Source organism: Symphalangus syndactylus, chromosome 18, assembly GCF_028878055.3.
Source record: "Symphalangus syndactylus isolate Jambi chromosome 18, NHGRI_mSymSyn1-v2.1_pri, whole genome shotgun sequence".
Taxonomy (NCBI): Eukaryota; Metazoa; Chordata; class Mammalia; order Primates; family Hylobatidae; genus Symphalangus; species Symphalangus syndactylus.
In genome coordinates this window covers 70,137,444-70,161,811 of record NC_072440.2, presented here as the reverse complement: position 1 = coordinate 70,161,811, position 24,368 = coordinate 70,137,444, and the positions used below count along the sequence as shown (strand labels likewise).

Genomic DNA, 24,368 nt, shown 5'->3' with positions numbered 1-24,368 from the left:
GTAGATTTCTTAATCACATTCAGTTCTTCATATTCTTACTTATTTTTCATCTGATTGTTTGACCTGTTGTAGAGAGGTAGGTTAAAATGTCCCAGTATAATTGTGATTTTGTCTACTTCTTATAGTTCTATCAGTTTTGCTATATATATTTTGAGGTTATGTGTCAGTAGGTGTCTACCAGTTTAAGATAGTTATATTTTCTTGTAGAATTGGCTTTTATCATTATGAAATGTTATTCTATATCTTTGCTAATACTTCTCATCTTTAAGTGTACTTTATCTAATATTATTACAGATACACCAGTTTTTCTGTTTGTTGTTTGTTAGTGCTTGCACAGTATATCTTTTCCCATCCTTTTAGTTGCACTTATTTTCTGTGAGCTAATGTTGTAAATGTCTTTTATAAATAACATATAGTTGGTGTTTTTGGTTTTTTAAAAATCCAATCTGATAGTCTTTGTGTTTTAAATGGTGCATTTCATTCACCTATATTTGATGTAATTACTAAAATATTTGGTTTTAAATATTTTAATTATGTGGTGTTTTTGGTCCCACCTGTTTTGTATTCTTCTTTCTTCTCAATTTTTGTTTTCTTCTTTTGGATAAGGAAAACATGGAATGACAAAATGCACTTAATATTAGCTTGGAAGTTATATTTTCTTTAACTGTTATTGCAACGGTTACCCTAGAGATTACAAAATGCATCCTTAACATAATATTGTAAGTACTGTTTGGTATTCCTGGACAATCCAAGGACCTAACAATACTTTAACTTAATTTATACCCCTCCTGTGTTCTCTGCAGTTGTTATGTATTTTATTTCTGTATATTTTAAAACCCATGAGACATTATTACAACCATCAAATCAGCCATTCTTTATTTAGATTTGCCCCAGATATAACCTTCCTGTTGCTCTTTATTCCTTTCTGTATCATCAACCTCTGCCTAGGTGTATTTTTTAAAGTTACTGTCTAAAGAAGACACTTTGGTATATTTTTTAAAGTTGGGGTCTATTAGTTATTAGTTATATCTTTAAAAAATTTTAATCTTTTCTAAGAAGTCTTATTTTACCTTCACTCTTGAAAAGATATTTTTGCTAGGTTTAGAATTCAAACATATATACTGTATGATATAGTAGTATAAAATAATTATATTGTCTTCTAGTTTCCAGTGCTTTTATTGTAGTTTGCAAGTCTAATTGTGCTTCTTTGAAGTTAATCTGCACCCCCACCCCACCCTTTTTCTGACTGCTTTTAAGGTTTTCTCTTTGTCTTCTACTTTAGTAGAGCTTCTTGAATTTGTGGCTTGATGTCTTTCAGTAGTTGCAGAAAATTCTTAGCCTTTTATCTCTTCAAATAGTATTTCTCCTCCAATCCCTTTCACCTTGCCTACTGGAACAATTGTATCTCCCGTCTCCTATGACTGCTATCATGTCTCCTATGATATCTCCTATGACTGCTAAGTACTTTTCTCTGTTACATATCTCCTATGACTGCTAAGTACTCTTCTGTGTCTTTCATCCTTTTATCCCCTGCTCTTCATTCTGGATGTTTTCTTGTGACATATCTTTAGATTGATTAATTATCTCTCCAGTTGTATCTAATCTGATTTTTTAAATTAAATCTTTTTATTCTGAGGTAATTGCATATGCACATGCAATTGTAAGAAGTAGTACAGAGACATTCTTTTACTTGGTTTCCTTCAGCTGCAGCATCTTGCAAAACTACATTACAATATCACAACTAGGATACTGACATCAAAATACTGAAGATACAGAGCATTTCCATCAGAAAGATCCCTCCTGTGGCTCTTTGATAGCCACACCCACTTTCCTCCTGTCCCACCCCTTCCTTAATCCCTGATAATCATTAATATTAATATGGTATCTATTTTTATAATTGCTTCATTTTAAGAGTATTATATAAATACAATATGTAACTTGTGGTGGTTGGCTTTTTCATTAAGCATAATATCTGGAGCTTCATCTAGATTTTTGCATGTATCAATAGTTACTTTTTATTGTTGCATAGTATTCCATGTTATGAATGTACTACAATTTGTTTAACCATTCTCCAGTTGAAGTACATGTGGATTTTTCCCACGTGTTTTTCATCATTTTATCTGTCATAAACAAAGTTGCTATAAACAGTTATTTACAGGTTTTTGTATGAACATTAGTTTTAATTTAAATAAAATAAATGTGCAAGAGTATTGTTGTTGGGTTACATGGTAGTTGCATGTTCAGTTTTCTTTTTATTTTTGAGATGGAATCTTGCTCTGTCACCCAGGCTGGAGTGCAGTGGTATGATCTCGGCTCACTGCAATCTCCACCTCCCAGGTTCAAGCAATTCTCCTGCCTCAGCCTCCCAAGTAGCTGGGCTTACAGGCGCCCACCACTGCACCTGGCTAATTTTTGTATTTTTAGTAGAGACGGGGTTTCACCATCTTGACCTGTCTGGTCTCAAACTCGCAAACTCATGATCCAGCCACCTCGGCCTCCCAAAGTGCTGGGATTAAAGGTGTGAGCTGCCACGCCCAGCCACATGTTCAGTTTCTAAAGAAACTATCAAACTGTTTTCCAGAGTAGCTGTAACATTTTACAGCCCCACCAGCAAGGTTTTTTATTTTTGCTATTCTGATAGGTGTGTAGTGATACTACATTGTGGTTTTAATATGCATCTGCCTAATGATTAATGATGTTAAATATTGTTTCATGTACTTATTTGCTGTCTGTGTTTAACAAAAACAGTATAAAACTTTATCCTGAAAACTGCAAAACATTCTTGAAAGAAATTTTAAAAGGTCTAAATAAATAAAAAGACATCCTATGTTCATGGATTGGAATACTTAATATTGTTAATGTGACAATACTCACCAAATTGATCTATAAATTCAACAAAGTCCCTCTCAAAATCCTAGCTACCTTATTTGCAAAAATTGACAAGCTGATCCTAACATTCATATAGAAATGCAAGAGACCCGTATTAGCCAAAATAGTCTTGAAAAAGAAGAACAAAGTTTGAAGACTCATACTTCCCAGTTTTAAAACTTACAACAAAGCTATGCTAATAAAGACAATGGTACTGGCATAAGAATAGACATATTAAAGGAACATAAAGTACAAAAAAAAACCCCTCACATTTATGGTCAGTTGGTTTTTGATAGTGGTGCCAGAACAATTACAAATTTTACTGAGACAATTGGATATCCACATGAAAAAGAATGAAGTTGGACCTCTACCTCACCATATACAAAATTAACTCAAGGCGGATCAAAGACCTAAAGATAAGAGCTAAAACTATAAAGTTCTTAGAAGAGAACATGTGGGTAATTCTTCATGACTTTGGATTAGGCAATGGTTTCTTAGATATGAAACCAAAGGCACAAGCAACAATATAAAAAATAGATAAATTGGACTTCATCAAAATTACTTGCCCTTTATCTTCTTTAAATGTATATACTCAGTAAAATGTCTCTTCATGTCTACTTTGTTTTTGTCCTTTACTGTTTACTTTTGAGTGTTTGTGTGTGTGTGTGTCTAGCTACTAGTCCTTTGTTGGATATGTGGTTTGAAATTTTTTTTTTTACAGTCTGTAGCTTGTCTGTTCCTCCCTTTAACAGGGTCTCTCACAGAGCAAAACATTTTAATTGTGATTAAGTCCAATTAATCAATTTTTATTTTAAAGAATATTTTCCCAAAGTTTTATAGTTTTACATTTAACATTTAAATTTATATTCTACTTTATTTTTACTTTTAGTATATAAGACTTAGGTACTTACCTCAAGGGTCTATTTTATCTTTTTCCTATGAATGCCCAAATTGCTCCAGCACCATTTGTTGGAAAGCCTATCTTTCCCTTATCAAACTGCTTTTGCACCTTAGCCAAAAACCAGCTTGGCAAATATGTGTGGGTCTATTTAAGTTCTTTATTCTGTTCCATTCATCTGTGTGTCTGTCCTTCTAACAAAACCACATAGACTTGATTGCTATAGCTATGTAAGTAGTAAAATTAAGTTGAGTGATTACTTCCATTTCTCCCACTTTATTCTGTTTCAAAATTATCTTAAGCTATTCTTGTCCCTTACTTTTCTGTATAAATTTTAGAATAATTTTGTCTGTCTTCAAAAAAATCTTCCTGGGATTTTGGCAGGAATTGGAGATAATTGACATCAATCTGATTTGGGGAGAACTGACATCTTTGTTGAGTATTTCAATCTGTGAATATGTCACATCTCTTCATTTATTTAGATTTCCTCTGATTTCCTTCAACAGTGTTTTCTCTTTTTTAAAAAATAATTTGTTTACTTATTTATTGTTTTTTCTTTTTTTAAGCAGTGTTTTGTAATTTTCAGGATACAGGTGTGAACCCAAACGTCTCTGAGACAGATCTCAATCAATTTAGAAAGATTATTTTGCCAAGATTAAGGACACACCCATGACACAGCTTCAGGAGATCCTCACAACACGTGTCCAAGGTGGTTGCGGCACAGCTTGGTTTTATACATTTTAGGGAGACATGAGACATTTTCATCAATATGTGTAAGGTATACATTGGTTCGGTCCAGAAAGGTGGGACAACTCAAAGTGGGGTAAAGGACTTCTGGGTCATAGGTAAGTAAGAGACAAATGTTTGCATTCTTTTGAGTCTCTGATCAGCCAGACTTTCACCAAAAACACAATCTACATGTGGGGTGGCGTAGAGGAGTAGCCACTTCTACCTTAGTTTGGCTTTAGTGAAAGAATAGGTCAGAGGAAGCAAATCAGACATGCATTTGTCTCATGTGAGCAGAAGGAGGACTTTGAGTTTTGTCTGTCCTTTGTCCACAAGGAATTTCCTTGTGGGAAAATCACAATTTCAGATTGGCTTCTTTCACTCAGTAATATGCATCTGTGTTTCCTCTATGTCCTTTAATGGCTTGATATCTCATTTCTTTTTAGCATTGAATAATCTTGTATTGTCTGGATGTACCACAGTTTTTATCTATCCACCTACAGACGGACATCTTGGTTTCTTCCAAGTTTTGGCAATTATGAATAAAGCTATAAATACCCATGTGCAGGTTTTGTGTGGACATAAGTTGTCAACTCCTTTGGGTAAATACCAAGAAGTGTGAATGCTGGGTTGGATGGTAAAATATGTTTTGTTTTGTAAGAAACTGCCAAACTGTCTTCCAAAGTGGGTACCATTTTGCATTCCCACAGCAGTGAATGAGAGCTGTTTCTCCACATTCTCACCAGCATTTGGTGTTGCTGGTGTTCTGGATTTTGGCCATTCTAATAGGTGTGTCATGGTATCTCATTGTTTTGATTTGCATTTCTGATGACATATGAGGTGGAGCATCTTTTCAGATGCTTATTTGCTGTCTGTGTATCTTGTTTGGTCTTTGGCTCATTTTTTAATCACGTTGTTTGTTTCCTTTTCCTTTCTTTTTTTGAGACAGAGTCTCGCTCTGTCACCCAGGGTGAAGTGCAATGGCGCAATCTCAGCCTACTGCAACCTCTGTCTCCTGGGTTCAAGGGATTCTCCTGCCTCAGCCTCCCAAGTAGCTGGGATTGCAGGCATGCGCCACCACGCCTGGCTAATTTTTGTGTTTTTTTGTCGTATTTTTAGTAGAGATGGGGTTTCACCATGTTTGTCAGACTGGTGTCGAACTCCTGACCTCAGGTGATCCACCCGCCTCAGCCTCTCAAAGTACTGGGATTACAGGCTTGCACAGCTTGTTTTCTTTTTCGAGACAGAGTCTCACTGTAGCTACCAGATTGGTCTCGAACTTCTGGGCTGAAGTGACCCTACTGCCTCAGCCTCCCAAATAGCTGGAATGACAGGTGCAAGCCACTGTGCCTGGCTCTGTTTTCTTATGGTTGAGTTTTAAGAATTCTTTGTATATTTTGGCTGATGATACTTTGTCAGGTGTGTCTTTTTGCAAATATTTTCTCCCATTCTTTGGCTTTTCATTCTCTTGATAGTATTTCACAGAGCAGAAATGTTTAATTTTAATGAAATCCAACTTATCAATTCTTTCTTTCATAGATCGTGTCTTTGGTGTTTGTTGTATCTAACAAGTCACTGCCAAACCAAGGTCATCTAGATTTTCTCTTATTATCTTCTAGGAGTTCTACAGTTGTTTTTTGTTTGTTCTTGTTTTTTTCTTTTTCACTTAGGTCTATGATCCATTTTGAGTTAATTTTGTGAAGTGTAAAGTCTGTGTTCAGAGTTGTTATTTTTCCACGTGAATGTCCAGTTGTTCTAGCACCATTTCTTGAAAAGACTATTTTTTCCTCTGTTCTATTGCTTTTGCTCCTTTGACAAAGATCAGCTGACTATTATTTTATGTAGGTCTATTTCTGGGCTATATATTCTGTTCATTGTCCGTTCTTTTGCCAATACCACACCATCTTATGTAATCTGCTTTTAAACTCATGTACTGAGACCTTAATTTGGGTTATTATGTACTTTTTAAAACATTTCTCCAGTTTCTAATCAGCTCTTTAAAAATTTTCCTGTATCTTTTTTATGGGTTTCAGATGTGATTTTATGTATTTGGAGCACAGTTAAGTGTGGCTGTGTGAAGACACATGTCTGACTGCTCCCGGGCTTATAGCCTCTCTGCCTGTCTCCTAATCCTTGTGCCTCTGTTGCTTCTTCACATTGCTGCCTTGTGTACCTGGTGATCTCTGATTGTGTGCCAGGAAAGATATATTTAACAAATTGTTGGCAGAAATATTTTGAAGCATCGGATGATGAGACCTCTCTGGAGGAAAATAAATAGTATTTGCCACCATCCATTGCCTGGGGGTGCCAGCAGTCTGATATCCCCATCATCAGATTTCAGGTGTTGGGGGCCCCTGGGTCCCAGGTGAGGTGGGACTGGGCTGCAAGACCTGGTGCCACTTTTCTCCACGGTGCAGCCTGTCCCTTCTCCTGCATCCTAACTCCTCCTGCTGGTGAATGGGGGGGCCAGAATCAACTGTGTTCAGCGTGAGGGACACACAGTCCCAGTGTGAGCGACGGTGGCTTTTCAGGAGCACGGTGCTCATCAAAGGAGGTTACTCTGTCCCCTTGCCTATGAGATGAGAAACAAGAGGCACCTGGCATGTCACACCAGGGGACGCTGAAGGCATGCAGTCTGCAGTGATCGGCCCTGGCCCCCCCCCCCCCCCACGTGCTTTCAGCTCTGTCTTGGCAGGTGCCAGTGCCTGATTCAGGGCTCTGTCACTCCTGACCTTGCCCTTGCCCCTTTGGAGGTGGCATCCACCTGTCATTGGCATTGAGTGTTCAGGATGGACTCACGTGCCCAGTTCCCCCTAACACCACCTTGGCTGGGACCCCAGGCCCTGGTCCTCCACCCTCCCCAACAGAATGACAAATTATGTGGGCACAGGTTCCCTTGAGCTCATTTTGAAACAATGAAGCAGATGTCAATCTAGGGAACAGTTGACATGACACTCCTTTATTAAAACCTAGGGACATTGTTATAAAAACTACTGTATATAAAGACAAAAGCAGAGCAACAGCAGTCGGTGAAAAACACAGTATTGTGACATTGTAGTATTATTAGGAATATTATTGGTTTCGGTTTTCCCGGCTATCAGCTCTCAGAGAGACCCCATGCCTGCTCACATGAAGTCAGAGTTTACAGGAGAGAAAATATTTCCATCACCCCTGCCGCTGCGTGCCCTTGCCTGGCTGGCCCTGGGGAGGACACATCACCCTTTTGTGGGAGGCGACTGAGTCCCTCACCCCTGCAGCCCCCACCTCATTACTACACATTGTCCAGACACTGACCACTTGGTTATTTGACGGTGATGTATGCCACTAGCTTTAAAACGGGAAATGGGGAAAAACAGGAAGAAACTGGGTATGAGAAACTGACATGCAATTCCAAGAACAGCCTCTCTCGGGCCACCAGCTTGGTGGCCACCAGGGTGGCCATGTCATCTAGTTTTTGATCTTGTGCTCAGGGATGGCGCTGACCAGTGTGGGATCCTGCACATTTTGGAGGCTGGGTTAGGGTCATTCAACAGGGTACCTCATTGTACAAACCCAAGGGTGACCATTCTCAGTGCAGTCTATGTAAACGGTAGTCCTGGGAGTCCATTACCATTTATGGGACAGAGTTGTCAATGGTGCCTCCTGGAGGTGAACCCTGCAGCAGCCCTGGATTTCAGTCTGTTAAGGGCAAATCTGTCAGGGCTTTGATGTGAAGATAGGAGTTTTAGGTACAGAGTAACTAATAGTCAAATCTGCTCTTCATCAAGCATCTATCTAGCACCAGCTGTTGGCCAGGGGTTTGGACTAGAAACTGGGGTGGTGGGGGCAATGACACCTCCAAGGTCACTTTCATGGGTGGGACAGGTAAGTCTTCTGAATTCATTTTGTGAATCTGAGTGTGTCTGTTAGGCACAACTAGCCATTTCACACGTGGTCCCAGCTACAGCAGGAATGGTTCCCAAATGGGCCCTGGGTACAGGGCCAGGCAAGCAGCAGGCGTTCGGCAAGTATCTGTTGAATAGGTGAGGGAAGTGCGTGTCATCGCATGGGTTTTCTAGGAGGATCCTGACCTCTTCTAGCTCATCTGACTGCTTGTCATTTGAGCTTTTCGGGCCACAACCCCCAAAGTTGTTTGCATGCACTTAAGCACCAGTGTGAGACGTGTTGGTGCTACAGCAAGAAACTAGGGCACTGTGCATGGCATCTGGCACATAGTAAGTGCACAGGCTTGTCTTCTGGAGGGGACAGGGCATTGTCCCAGCCCAGTGATGTATTATTCCTGGACTGCAAAGGGCAGTGATTAGGGCGTCATCCAGTCATGGCCTCTCTGACTGTCCCGATGCTGTGGGGGCCAGGCAGACACCCTCTGATGCCCACCACGTGAGCAGGATTAAGAATCCCTGCAGTTTGCTTCCATGTTTCCAACCCTAGATTTTCACAGCAGAAGAAAACAACCCACGTGGATGTCTCCCTGCAGTGATGGGTGGCCCTTCAACATTGATAAGACATGTTCCCAATAACTCCATCCAGGTCTGTTATTCCTTCTTACCTACCTACCTAGACAGAGTCACTCTGTCGCCCAGGCTGGAGTGCACTGGTACGATCTCAGCTGACTGCAAGCTCTGCCTCCTGGGTTCATGTTATGTTAATTTCAAACATGGGGGAAATCTGTAAATTCACTTCCGAAGGCTCTTCCTGTTGATGGAGACCAGTTCAGCCAAGTTGAAAAATTGAGCCAATTAAAAAATTTTACAAGTCTGTACCTCTAGGAACCCCACCTCCTTGAATGGCGCAGTCTCTAATAGACACCGTGGTTGCGAAGGCAGCCGAGCCAGTGGAGGGGCCTGGGTGGGGACAGCGGCTGGAGGGATGTAAAAGGCCTGGCCACACCAGGCTAGAATCCTGACCTGGACAGCGGCCTGTGGGGGAGTCGGTGCCAGGCTCAGCCACACCCACAGCCCTGGTCTGTTTGACATGACCTGAAGAGAGCTTTTGGGATGATGGCGAACTGGGAACCATCTCCTGGCCAAAGCCACCTGTTAACCCCCATTCTTGGCTGTGTTTCCCCTGACATTCCCAAGTCCTTCTCTTCAGCTCTGGGCCACAGGGGAGATGCCACCCACGCTGGGAACACTGTCAGCTGCCTACTTGCTTTCTAGAGCATTGGAGACAGTAAGAGGGACCAGATCTACCTGTGAAATCACATGTATGTATGTGTGTGAGGGCATGTGCATGTATCCATGCATGTGTGTGCATGCATAGCTGGTTGTGCACACATGTATGCATGTGTATATATGCATGTGTGCATGTATGTACTTGTTTTCAATTAAGGCCTGTTGCACATGTTCCCAATAACTCCATCCAGGTCTGTTATTCCTTCCTCCCTTCTTACCTACCTAGGTAGGTACCTAGACGGAGTCTCACTCTGTCGCCCAGGCTGGAGTGCACTGGTACGATCTCAGCTCACTGCAAGCTCTGCCTCCTGGGTTCATGTTATGTTAATTTCAGCAATGGTTAGGGTCAGGTGCTGGCCTGGCAGCTGGAGGGGCCAGGTGAGGTAGGTGCAGGGCACGTTCAGAGGCTAACGTGAGGGCACCGAGCCAGCGGGCACTACCAGCTATTGGTTCTGAATAGAGATTCCAAAACACAATAATCACACCATACACAGATGAGAGGGAAAACATAAAACTGCTCGTGAATCACACACAGTTCCCAGTGAGAAACAGTCCTTACAAACGCGGTAGTTCTGCAAAGCAGCCTCGAATGCAGATTCCTCTGTGGACATCTTGTCCTCTTCTTTCATGCTTTTCTTTTTGTATTATTACAAATTACATGGTGATGGACAGAAGCTCACAGTAAAAAGTAAGAGTAGGCAGCTTAAAAAATCAGGTTGAAGGCCGGGCGCGGTGGCTTACGCTTGTAATCCCAGCACTTTGGGATGCCGAGGCGGGCGGATCATGAGGTCAGGAGATCGAGACCACGGTGAAACCCTGTCTCTACTAAAAATACAAAAAATTAGCCGGGCGTGGTGGCGGGTGCCTGTAGTCCCAGCTACTCGGAGAGGCTGAGGCAGGAGAATGGCGTGAACCCGGGAGGCGGAGCTTGCAGTGAGCCGAGATCGCGCCACTGCACTCCAGCCTGGGTGAAAGAGCAAGACTCCGTCTCAAAAAAAAAAAAAACAAAAAACAAACAAAAAAAAATCAGGTTGAGGAGCTGCTAAAAAACGGTAACTCTAGAAATCTGTGCTTGAACTTGTCACTATCCTGCATCCATCTTGTTCTCAGGGATACTCTACTCATTGAAGGACCTGCCAGCGACAACCACAGAAGGATGGGGACAGTGTTTATCACAATGACCTGGGGACCCACGGGGTTTTGAGGAGCCCTTGACACCACTGGGGGATTGAATACACACACCTGCTTTCCACACCGAGTGTTCACGTGCACACTGTTCTCACCCCTCGGCTCCTCTGTGAGACAGAAGGGCCGTGACCCTCTGGCACCCCACCTCACACACTTGACAGGTGAGAAGCAGAGGCTCTGAGAGTTTAAGTGGCTCGTGGGGGTGACCTGCGGGAAACAGGGTGCTGTGGCTGGCTGCACTCTGCACCTGCCTTTGCTGCAAGCTATCTATACCAGGTGTGCTGGGTCTTGGTGATCTCTGCTGAGGCCTCTTGCTTGCCACAGAATGTTCCAGTCCTCAGCCCAGCTGCCCAAGAGGGACTTGGCAGAGCGGCAGGACCACAAACCCCATGAGTTTTTCAGTTATTCCTGAAAAGACCTCTGGGCAGTGGCGGGGTGGGGAGGGGGGGAGGGGGGCAGGGGGCAGGGGGTGTGGCAGGAGGAATGTCCTCCTAGAAGGTTGTAAATCTCAAGGGATGCTTACGTGAACTCCAGCTCTGTCTGTTTGGCAGTGACCTCTGACCTTAGGTGTCCAGGAAAGGGAGGCAAGGCCACCAGTTCCTTTTTGGCAGAGGAAGCACCTATAGAGCATCATCCAGGACAGCAGGACTTGAGGGTTGCAAACTCCTTAAATACCCATCTGACTCCTCCTTCTTACTGATGGGGAAACTGAGGGAACAGACCTTGCCTGAGGTCACGCTGCTCTCAGTGGCAGAGCTGATGTCAGAATCTGGGTCTTGGGCCCCCACCCCAAGGCTTCCTCTGCCTTCCAAGGCACCACACGTGGGACACAGCTGTAGCTGCCCCAGCTGGGCAGACAGGCTGTGCACCCCCTTATGGCAACATGGGCCTGGGAGGTGCCCTGGGATTGCTCACGTCAGGGGCGAGGAAGCCATGCCTTTCTCTAATTGAGACCCCCAGCACAGGTTCTCCCACTTTGCCTCTGCCAAGCTGTATGCCTGGACACTGGCAACACTGCCTGGAGGAGACAGCTGGACCCAAAGACTGACACCAGGGGCCTGGGTCTTCCACAGCTGACCTGTGAGACCCTGGGCAAGCCACTTGACCCGGCTGAGTCTGTCTTCTCAGCCATAAAATGGGGACAGCCCCTTCTTCATGGGGCTGTTGAGAGGATGGAGAGCCAGGGAGAATGGAGGATGCTCTATGCCCTAGCAAGTTTGTTCTGCTTTTCCAAAGGCAGGGCATTGTGTTTGCACAGTGTGACTCACAGTGGAGCCCAGGGCTGGGCACTCTTGCCCTCATCTCCTGCCTTCCCTCTGGGTCCCAGCCACCTGGCTTTCTTATGCTTCCTTGAAACCATCAAGCCTGTGGCTGCCACAGGGCCTTTGCACTAGCCGTTCCTTCTGCCTGGAATGCTCTTTTCCTACCTTTAATGCCCATTACTGGCTCCTGTGTGTCATTCAAATCTGGCCTTCAATCATCTGCTCAATAATGCCTTCCCAGACCACCCCAGGTCCACAAGGGTCTCACTCACTTGTCCCTCGAACTGAGTTCCCGGCAGAACAGTCACTGCCTTTGCCACCTTCACTGTATTCCTGCCCCAGCTAGAAAGCAGCACAGTGAGCGGGGACCTGCCTTGCTCACTGTCGTGTCTGGTGAATGGATGGGCAGTCAGTGTGAGAACACTAAGTCTGATGAAATGAGGAAGCTGGGTCAGAGGACACACACGGTTATTAAGCAGGGCCTCCCGAGCTAAGAGCTGGGGGAGATTTGGTATCACTAACACCCATGGAATAACTGTGTCTACACTGGCAGCGTGGCCTTTGGAGATGTTTGTGATCATTTAGGTGATGCCATTTCATAGGTGCCTCGGGGCAGGAGTGGAGGTGATTAGCTCTGTGGGTGGATGTTATGGGCATCTAGGCTTATGTGGAAGTCCCACTTGAAAGTGGATTTCTACAACCGTCCTCTCTGGGTTTCCATTGCCTCGTTACCCTGCCCAGCAAAGATCCATGTGTCTGTGTCTCCCACCAGATGGGAGGCTTCCCCAGGGGCAGAGATGAGGTCTGAGTCATCTTTCTTCCCCATCACTGCCCAGCATGGGGCCTGGCACACAGCAGGTGCTTAGCCAGAATGTGCTGAGTGCATCAGCGCTCCGGGCAGTAATGGTGGAGAACTCAGGGCGACGGCCTGTGGAGGCATCGAGGAGACGCTCCCAGCATTGTGCAGGGTGTGCCATGGCTGGGGAGCATGTCATGTCCAGGGAGTTGGAGCCTGGACTTTGGGTTCCTGCCCCCTGAGGTCAAATGAGGGGTTGGTCTCCTGGCCATGTGGTCCTGGGCACCGCTTCCCCACTGTGAGCTTTTTCTGCAGGGGGTTAATCATACCTGCCTCTCACGTGGTGAGAGAGACAGTGCATGAAAACACTTAACTTGGTGCCTGCCCTGTGGTCAGCCTGAGATGCGTCCCTTAGTATTTTTGTTACAGGAACAAATTCTGTAAGAAACAACCCTGACTGGCATTTTCAAATTCCCAGTGCTCCCTGAGACACAGAGGGGCTGTACCCTGTGCTTAGCAAGAAGCTTGCAGCCCGGACATTGACATGAATGAGAACCCCCAGCCAGAGGGTGACCCGTGTCCATCAGAGAACTTGAGGGGGCACGCCCCAATAAAAACCAACCAAACAAAAAGAACACCCCAAATCTCACACACACACACACACACACACACACACACACTCAATATTGTGACACAAATAGCCCCAAGGGGCCGCTACTGGAGGGAGCAGGGGCAAGGGAAGCTCCGGTTTTCAACCACGGGTATAACTCACAGGCCTCAATCCAGCTAGAGGTGCTTTGTCTTGGTCGTCCTGAGACCACAATGAGTCACCTCTCAGAAGCCACCAGCCCAAAACAGGACTATTGCTTGCGGACAGGTGGCTCAGAATCCCTTCCCCTGCACCCCTAGCCTCTACCCCTGAGTTTGCTCCTAATCTTAGTCCGTGGAAGGAGGCTCTGAACACAGGCAGCATTTCCTCCTCTGCCACTGCCGCCACCTCAGCTGTCCCTGGCATCTCTGTAGAAGTTGTTCTTCTCAGAGGCTGCACTGGGTGCTTCAGATCTCATCTCCCCCATCCTGAGGCACAGCAAAAGGGTTTTCTGGAGGAAATACAAGAAAAAAAAAAAAATCACATGGTGTCTCCTCCATGGGGACTGACTGGGGACATTTCTCTCTGGCCTCAGTGCCAGAAGCAGCCAGGTTTCCTCTGAACACATGGGTTTTGTCTTCTGAACATTGTGAACCATGTGACTTTAAGACTGGAAGCAAGACAAAAATGTCTGCTATCATTATAGCTCCATATAGTACTAGAGCTCTGGCTCATGCAATAAGACAAGAAAAAAGAGCATAGACTAAGAGACTGGAATAGAAGCACCAAAATTACACTTAATTGTGGATAACTTACATAGAAAATTTAATAGAATCAACAGATTAGTAGAATGGAGAGTGCAGACATAGAGGTATAATAGTCAACCTATAAGACATCAGATCAATTTATAAAATGCAACAGTGTGCATTGACCTCAGCAGTTACTAGGGTAATTATATGTCATGGCTTGGGTGTCTCAGTACTTGTTCTGACATAATTTTTAATGTTGTTCCCCTTTTACCCTCAAAAGTATTCTGATTTGGCTGATAAATTATATTGTCACCCTTGCTATAACAAACTAAATATTAAGCACAGATACAGATACCATTCATACTGACAAAAACGATTATGTATTTTGGAATGACACTAAGATATGACCATGTCATACAAAGCTATAGAGAAGAGACCAAGGTGCTCCTGGAATAGGGAAGAGCCAGGAGAGCAGTGGAACAAGATCTACAAGGTGGAAACAGGTCTGTGGGGCACTTACAGCTTTGACTGGCAGAGTCAAGTTGCAAACAAGACAATGAGGAAAAGAACTACTACAAACTCCATCTGTGGCAGGCAGCATGAACCCCACTGCCCTGTGTCTATTATAAGAGCAATTGCCCAGCCACAAATACTTACCTTCCCAGACTCCCTTGCAAGCAGGGGTGGTCACATGACCCAGTCTGGCCAATGCCGTGTAAGTGGGAGTCTATTGGGAAGGGGACATGAATCCAGGGGAAGATGAACTATCTTGCATGCATGAGAATGAAGGATGCTCACTAACACAGGTGGAGTAGAAAGCAGGGACAAACTTAGTTCTGGTGGCAGCCCTGGACTGCTCCCTCCACACCAGTGCAGTCAAATTTCCTTTACTTGCATAAATTCCATCTGATGACAGTTCTTAACTGATAAACCATCTTCAACAAAACTACATGTTTTTTGGGCAAATGGAGAAGTCAAGGGAGTGGCTCCGACAAAGCCAGCAAAGCCCACCTCCCCAGAGTGAGAGATACGCCAAGAAGCAGAACCTACTCTCCACTCTTTGCATCAGTGGGAATGTGTACAGGGGCTAAGGGTGAGAGATTCCGTGGGGCCATCTCCTCTGCTTCGCAGAACAAAGCCAGGTGCTCTCCATCACCCACTTTGTTTTTCTCCGTAGCACACACCTCTATCCAGCATACCAACCTATTGTACTTACCTGAATAGTTTATTGTTTGTCTTCCCCACATAGAAAGTTAGCTACAAGAGGATTAGGTGATTGTGTGTTTTACACATTGCTGCACTGCCAGGGCCTAGGACAGTAACTGGCATACTGCAGGGGCTTAATAATATTTATCAAATAAATGAATGAACCAAGAATTTAAAGCCCAATGAACCATCTCTCAAATATAAAGTCAACAGAAAAACGTGCTGAACATATTTTTGAATTATAGTTCCCATGACCCCTTCTTAAAAAAATTAAGGACACCCTTAGGCAAATCAAGAATGATTCAGAAAGGTTTAATATAAAAGGATGGGCAGATGATTTTTTTTAGAAGTTCTGTGGGTGGATGGCAGTGATGGCTGCTGTATTAATCCATTTTCATGCTGCTGATAAAGACATACCCGAGACTGGGCCATTTACAAAAGAAAGAGGCTTAACTGGACTTACAGTTCCACATGGCTGAGGAGGCCTCACAATCATGGTGAAAGGCGAGGAGGAGCAAGTCACATCTTATGTGGATGGTGGCAGGCAAACGGAGAGAGAGAGTGAGCTTGTGCGGGAAAATTCTCATCAGATCTCGTGAAATTTATTCACTATCGTGAAAACAGCATGGGAAAGACCTGCCCCCATGATTCAACTACCTCCCACAGGGTTGCGCCCATGACACACGGGAATTGTGGGAGTTACAATTCAAGATGAGATTTGGGTGCGGCCACAGCCAAACCATATCAGTTGCCCCACAGTGAGAAGGTACTTAATGCCCCTGAACTGTATACTTAAAAATGGTTAAAATGGTAAATGTTATGTGCATTTTACCACAATTCATAAAAAGGATGAGCAGAAGCATAACAAATGCAAATGAAGAGAAATCAGGGGTCAAGGTGTAAATGGAGCACTGCCAAGAGTGCCAGCAATGAGCATAGGATTTGTGTGACTGTGGGACTATTACAGCCAATCTAAAGATTATGACCATCACAGAGAAGAATGAAACAAAACAGAGAACTGGCATAAATAATAAAAAGTAGGAGGGGTGGAGGTGAGAAGGAGGGAGGTAATACAAGTAAACTATGTCATATTCATATATAGTTGGGGGTCTAAAGTATTGCTTAGAAGTCTAAAATTAGAGACATCAAGGTAAACAGAAAAAATATAATCAACTAAAATAACTTGATGGAAGGAGGACAAGAAGAGGGAAAGTAGAAATATTCTAATTTTGATATTGTTCACAGTACGGAGAAAATAAATGTTGTCTAGAGAAATAAAAGGATTAAAGATATCATGTCATATTATAATTGGGAAAATAACCTTGGGATCAAAAATGCAGCTTTCCAAATTATCAGAAGACATACAGAAAATAAAGACAACAGAGACCATATGGTGAAAATTGACAAACCCCACAAAACTATAAAAGCAGAAAGCCTATCAAACAATGATGACAGAACTAAGACCAAATGCATCTGCCGTATCAGTAAATGTTAATGAGCCATACACACTTGCTAAAAAAAAAAAAAAAAGACTGGATCACAAACAAGGGCACTGAAGGTAGAATGATTCAGCAAGGTTTCATAGAAAAGGATGGGCAGGGCCGGGCATGGTGGCTCACACCTGTAATCTCAGCACTTTGCGAGGCCAAGGCAGGTAGATCATGAGGTCAGGAGTTCAAGACCAGCCTGGCCAACATGATGAAATCCCGTCTCTACTAAAAATACAAAAAAATTAGCCAGGCTTGGTGGTGGGTGCCTGCAGTCCCAGCTACTCGAGAGGCTGAAGCAGGAGAATCGCTTGAACCTGGGAGACTCTGTCTCAAAAAAAAAAAAAAAAAAAAAAAAAAAAAAAAAAAAGAATGGGCAGATGATTTTTACAAAGTTCTGCAGATGGATGATGGTGCAGATGGATGACGGTGATGGTTGCACTACAGTGAGAAGTACTTAATACCCCTGAACTGTATACTTTAAAAATGGTTAAACTGGTAAATGTTATGTGCATTTTACCGTAATTTTAAAAAAAGGATGAGCAGAAGCATAACAAACAAATGCAAATGAAGATAAATCAGGGGTCATAATCTTAATATCAGACAAAGCTGAAGTCAGGGCAAAAAATATTGAATGAGAAAAAAGAAGGGCACTGTGTGAAGGTGAAGGAAGAGAATCACCATGAAGATCTAACAGTAATGAATGTTCATGTACCAAATAGCATAGCCTCAATAGTCATAGAGCAAGACTGGAAATTTAGGGAGAAAAAGCAGAGTATGCTAGCATTAGTGCCTTTTTTTTTTTTTTTTTTTTTTTTTTTTTTTTTGACAGAGTCTCACTGTTGCCCAGGCTGGAGTGCAATGGTATGATCTTGGCTCACTACAACCTCCGCCTATTGGGTTCAAGCGATTCTCCTGCTTCAGCCTCCTGAATAGCTGGGAAAACAGGTGCTTGCCACCATGCTCGGCTCATTTTTTTGTGTGTATTTTTAGTGGAAATGAGATTTCACCATGTTGGCCAGTCTGGTCTTGAACTCCTAACCACAGGTGATCCGCCCACCTCGGCCTCCCAAAGTGCTGGGATTACAAGGCATGAGCCACCACGCCCAGCCTAGTGCATTTTAATTCACCTTTCTCCATCCATTCCATATGCAGTTGGCAAAAACAAAAGTAAGGAGATAGGGAGCCAAATAATCTAATTAACTGTGTGTGTGTGTGTTTGTGTGTGTGTGCATGTGTGTGTGTGTAAAACAGTCTACCTTCATTCTATTCAAATGCTCTTGAAAGTGCATACACAAAAAGTGACTATCAGGCCACAAAGAAAGAAAATTCTAAACAACAGAAAAAAGACAACATTCTCTGATCACAATATACTAGAATTTGAAAATACTAATAATGAAACCACAGACCAAACTTTGCCACCAAGAGGTCTATAAACACTTAAATAACCTTAAGTTAAAGACAGCAAAAAATAAAAACTGCAGAGTATCTATAGCCTTAAAACACTGATCTTATTAATTAGCATGAATTAATTGCCCAACTCGAAAAGAAAAAAAAAAGACAAAATAAACCTAAGAAAGACATATAATAGCAATAAATAAATGAAAACAGAAATGGAGTTAACAGCAGAAGAAAGGAACTCATAAATAACTCTATGTTCTTTTTTAGCTAAGACTACAGGTGTGCACCACTACACCCAGCTAATTAAATAAAAATTTTTTGTAGGGATGGGGTCTTGCTGTTTTGCCCAGGCTGATCTTGATCTCCTGGCCTCAAGCAATCCCCCTGCCTTGGCCTCCCAAAATGCTGGAATTACAGGCACGAGCCACCATCCCTGGCCCCAACTACTTGTTCTTTGAAAAACGGTGGGACATGTTCCTGCTGGGGAATCTAATGAAGCAGGAGATATAATACATAGAAGGTGGAGGTGACTGCTTGGAAGGATTCTCTGCACTTTTGCTCTCCAGCTTCACTTCTCACCATCCCTTAGCCCCTCCCAACAGGCTTTTATTCCAACTTCTCTGCAGAATTTGCCCGTCAAGGTCACCAAAGACCTCCATGTTAATAAACCCAGTGGTCAATTCTCAGTCCCCCTTTCACTCATCCTCCCAGCAGCACTGACTCAAGTGATCACTCCACCTGCTTCCAGGACACTGCAGTCCCCTCTCCTGGTTCTCCTCCTCCCACTGCTCCTGCTCCAGCCCCTTGCTGATCCGTCCACATCTTCCTGACCTCCTCTTCTCCATTCTTTCTACTCAGTCATGGACCTCATCTCTTTTTAAACACTATATGTTGATTTTTTTTTTTTTTTTTTTTTTTTTTTTGAGATGGAGCTGGAATTTCACTCTGTCACCCAGGCTGGAGATAAGTTGATGACTTTTGAGCCTCAAACTCTCACCTAAACTCCATTCTGATGGCCAACGTGTCTACTCAATGTCACCAAATTGATATTTAATAGATACTTCAAACTTAATATACCCCAAACTAAAATCCCAACCTTCCTCCCCCATCTAGCTTTTCCCACAATTTTTCTGACCTCAGGAAATACAACTCCATCCTGCCAGTTGCTCTCCTCAGAGGCCTGGAGTCATCTTTGACCCCTCTTTTCCTCTCACACTCCATATCCAACCCAGGAGCAAATCCCATTTGCCCTTCCTTTGGACTCTCAACAAGCCTTACCCTTCCTGCTGCCTCCACCACTCCTACTGTGGTCCCCGCTGGCAGGATTCTTGCAGTGGGTGTCTGTGCTGGCCAGCCCCTTCCATCTGCTCTCAACACAGCAGCCAGAGGAGCCCTGTGAAAACCTAAGTCCAATTATGCCACCCCTTTCCTCAAAACCCTCAGTGGCTCCCAGATTCACTAAGAGTAGAAGCTAAAGCCCTTCCCACCCCATCACCTCCCTGTCCTATTCCTCACTCTTTTCCTTTTCATTCTCTCCACTCCAATGGTAATGGTTTGTTTAGTGTCAATTTGACTGGGCCACAGGGTGCCCTGATATTTGGTGAGACATTTTTCTGGGTGTGTCGTGAAGGTGTTTCATGATGAGATGAACATGTGACCTGGCAGATGGAGGAAAACAGTGTCCTCCCCCTGTGCAGGTGGCCTCATCCAACCCGCTGGAGGCCTAAACAGAACCAACAAGTAAGGGGGAATTCACGCTATCTCTGCCTGCCTTTAAGTGGGGACATCGTTCTTCTCCTCCCTTTAGACTCAGGCTGGGACTGGAATTCACAGCATTGGCTCTCCTGGGTCTCAGGCCCTTGACTCACAGTGGAACTCACGCCATCAGCTCTCCTGGGTCTCAGGTTCTCGATTCACACTGGAACTCACACCATGGGTTCTCCTGGGTCTCAGGCCCTCGACCACACTGGAACTCACAGCATCGGCTCTTCTGAGTCTCAGACCCTCAAATCAAACAGGAACTCACACCCTTGACTCAAACTGGAACTCACACCATCAGCTCTCCTGGGTCTCAGGCCCTCAACTGACACTGGAACTCACATCATCGGCTCTTCTGGGTCTCCAGCTTGCTAACTGCAGACCTTTGGATTCCTCAACCTGCACAGCTGCAGGAGCCAATTCCCTACAGTGTGTCTTCATGTGTGTCTATATGCGATTGGTTCTGTTCCTCTGGAGCACACTGACTAATACACCATCTGTACCAGCATGCTCCTGTCTCTTCTCCCAGATAAACCCAAGGCTGAATCCCTGATCTCCTTTAAGTCACCTTTTTAGTGAGCCCCTTGGCCACATGTTTAAAATTATCCTTTGCCTCAAACGCATTATCACTGTCTAAAAGTCCATATATTTCACATATACATTTTAAAAATTGTCTGCAGTCTCCATAAAAGCAGGCTTTTTGCTGCTTTTGGCCCATGACTGTATCCCCAGGGCCAATAACGATGCCTGGCACCGGGTCAGCACTCAAGATGAACTGAACAAACAGAAGAACAAAGGTGACTGCCTGCTCAACCCTACAGAAATCAGGAAGCCTCCAAGAAATGGATCAATTTCCAAGAAAAGAGAAATTACCCAAAGGATCCAGGAAGGGAGAATCTAAACAGACCAATTACCAAGAAGAAAGAGAGAAACTGTCAAACAGTAAATCCAAAGTCTAAAATAAGATAAATGCAAATTAAAGCCATAATTAGGATTTCAGAGCACAGATAAAAGGGAGCATCCGCATTCCTTCACTTGCCACCCTGACACCGATCAAAAGGGCTGAGCACCCGATGGGTTTGCTAGTTTGGGTTTCTGCTTCACTGCTGGTTGGGGGGACGCTGCGGTCATTTCTGTGGAAGGCAATTTGACACATGTCTACGGTACAGATGCCCACATCCTCTGACCCAGCGGTCTCACGTAACGATTATCCTACAGACATGCTCACAAGGGCAACATAGGTACAAGCACATTCATCACAGAAAGGTGGGTCACAGCAGAAGATTAGGATCAGTGAAGTGTCAACAGGATGCCAGGCCAAAAACAACAGCTCCCGCACAATGGAGAGCCATGAAGAGACCAGGCAGGCTTGGGCAGCTGTCCTCAGCCACCTCCCATGCTCTGCTTTCCTTCCCTGGGCATTAGTCATCGAGATTCATGATTTGTGGCATTAATGCCACTTACACGCTGAGCCCTCTGCCCTGAACTTTAGTCTTGAATTCCCACCTTCCTCCCCTGGGCAATTTCTGTACTTTCCGCTAAATTTTTCTGTAAATCTAAAACTGCTTTAAAAAATATAATCTATTCATTACCTAGATAACAAAATTCGTAAGACAGTGAGATGTCACTTTAAATCCATCAAATCAGCCAAACTTAGGAGATCAGATGATTTGAAAGGTAAGTGAACACCCGCAAAGGGGACTCACCACCATGCTCTGCGGACGATCCGGCAACCTCTCTCTGTGTACTTCCCAAAGAAGCCCTGGAGATGGTCTTCAGGGACAACCCGTCACCTTCCTAGGGAACTGCATTAGCATGAGCTGCTTCTTTTTAAAAAACGTTTAAGGCCAGGCACGGTGGCTCACACCTATAATCCCAGCATTTTGGGAGGCCGAGGTGGGCAGATCACCAGGTTAGGAGTTCGAAACCAGCCTGACCAACAGTGAAACCCCATCTCTACTAAAAACACAAAAATAAGCTGGGCATGGTGGCGTGCACCTGTAATCCCAGCTACTCGGGAGGCTGAGGTAGGAGAACTGCTTGAACCCAGGAGGCGGAGGTTGCGGTGAGCTGAGATCACGCCATTGCACTCCAGCCTGGGCAACAAGAACAGAACTCCGTCTCTAAATAAATAAATATAAAACTTAGCTAGGCATGGTGATGGGCACCTGTAGTCCCAGCTACTTGGGAGACTAAGGCAGGAGAATCACTCGAATCCAGGGGGTGGAGGTTGCAGTGAGCCAAGATCACGCCACTGCACTCCAGCCTGGGTGGCAGAGCGAGACTCTGTCTCAAAAACAAACAAAAATCTTTTAAGTTCAGGGGTGCATGTGCAGGATGTACAGGTTTGTGACATAACTAAATGTGTGTCATGGGGGTTTGTTGTACAGATTATTTCATCACCCAGACATGAAACCTGGTACCCATTAGTTATTTTTCCTGGTCTTCTCCCTCCTCCCACCTTCCGCCCTCCAGTGGGGCCGCAGTGTGTGTCCTTCCCCTCTATGTGTCCATGTGTTCTCATCATTTAGCTCCCACTTATAAGTTAGAGCATGTGGTATTGGGTTTTCTGTTCCTGTGTTAGTTTGCTAAGAATAATGGCTTCCAGCTCCATGCATGTCCCTGCAAAGGGACATGTTCTTTTTTATGGCTGCGTAGTATTCCATAGTGCCTACACAGTCTTCTATACAGTTCTCAGAAGTGAGGGTGCAAGAGCCCCTATGGCAGAATGCATAGGTCTTGCACACAAAATGTTGGGTCAAAGGTGAGAAATACTATACATGAAAAGTAAGAACACTTCCATGTTCCCAGCATTGTGCATAATTTGGGCATCACACTCAATTAAGATGAAAGAGTGAAGTGGACAGAGTAGGCATGGAGGGTGGGGGGGACAGGGGGGCAGGTACAGTAAGGGACCCATCACAGCCACTGATGTGGGAGCTAGGGACCAGGAGGTGTGACCAGCTCAACATTCTGGACCTAAGGGTTGGAAACCAGAATGAAGCCTGGCTGACTCGACCATGAGGCTGAAAAGCTGAGAACATCACACAAGGCAAGTGAAAAAGGGAAGCGCGTTCTCACCCACCCTGCTATGTTCTTAGGTAGAAACTTGCAACAGAGTGGCCACAAGGTAGAAACGGCCAGAAGCAGGCCGGGGGCAATGACTCACGCCTGTAATCCCACCCAGCACTTTGGGAGGCCGAGGCAGGTGGATCACGAGGTCAGGAGTTTGAGACCAGCTCGAACATGGTGAAACCCTGTCTCTACTAAAAATACAAAAAAAAAATTAGCCTGGCATGGTGGCATGCACCTGTAATCCCAGCTACTCATGAGGCTGAGGCAGGAGAATCACTTGAACCCAGGAGGCAGAGGTTGCAGTGAGCCAATATTGTGCCACTGCACTCCAGCCTGGGCAACAGAGCAAGACTCCGTCTCAAAAAAAAAAATTTTAAAAAAATTATTAAAAAAAAAAAAAGAAACAGCCAGAGGCCCAGGGGAGCTGGGAAAGAGCAGGATGGGGGGCTGCTTCCTGGGTGGAGCCCTTGGTTGCACAAATGGGTTCCGAGAAGTGCTTCCTGCCCCTGGGCTTGTGCATGGCATGGCTGTGTGTGGGGACGGGCAGACATTCTCACATGCCAAGGGCAGATGAGAAGGAAAAGGACTTTGGGTTGCATTAATAGAAGTATATGTGTCAAAGTAAGAGGAGATGATCCAAGGTTCTGCTGATCTTTGTGGTGGCTGGACCACAATGTCAGAATTTCAGCTTGTGGGGGCTTGCAACCGAGTGTCCAATTTTCCTAGAATTTATCTTTACCTTTCTTCTTTCTCCCTGTGTGTTCACCTCTTAGCTCTTCAGGAATATGCAACTGTAACATTTACCTCCTCTCCACCAGGCGCTCCCTGCACTGCAAGCGTATCTAACTATAGTTCAATTTGCTTAGAAATTCTCAGGACAAAATGTTGAACCAAACCAGGCACCCTCCGGGATTCTCCCTCACCAGGAGATTGGCTCGAGACAACGGTCAGTTTACAGCTTAGCTCTGTCCACCATGGTGCCCTCCAGACCACCCAACTGAGAAGACATACAAGCAAGTCAGGTGGACCCCGCACCTCCTCACCACCCCCTCCCCTGCATGCTTTTCACACCAAGTTCCCTTTTAAAGACTCCACTTTCCTCCCCGAAAGCTGAAGCAATTCCCTTAAGGCAGGAGCCTGTATGTTTCCCCTTAACCAAGCTCTAGAATAAAGTCCCTTTCTTTCTACCAG

General features: G+C 44.5%; 1 protein-coding gene and 1 pseudogene across 2 annotated transcripts in view; one reads left to right on the top strand and one right to left on the bottom strand.

Moving 5' to 3' along the window:
• The window catches only part of LOC129467534 (cleavage and polyadenylation specificity factor subunit 1-like), a 47,081-nt pseudogene extending 22,714 nt beyond the window's left edge, over window positions 1-24,367 (top strand).
• Window positions 1-24,368, bottom strand: part of SLC5A4 (solute carrier family 5 member 4) — a 163,153-nt gene that overhangs the window by 72,495 nt on the left and 66,290 nt on the right. The gene's annotated exons all lie outside the window — the stretch shown is intronic.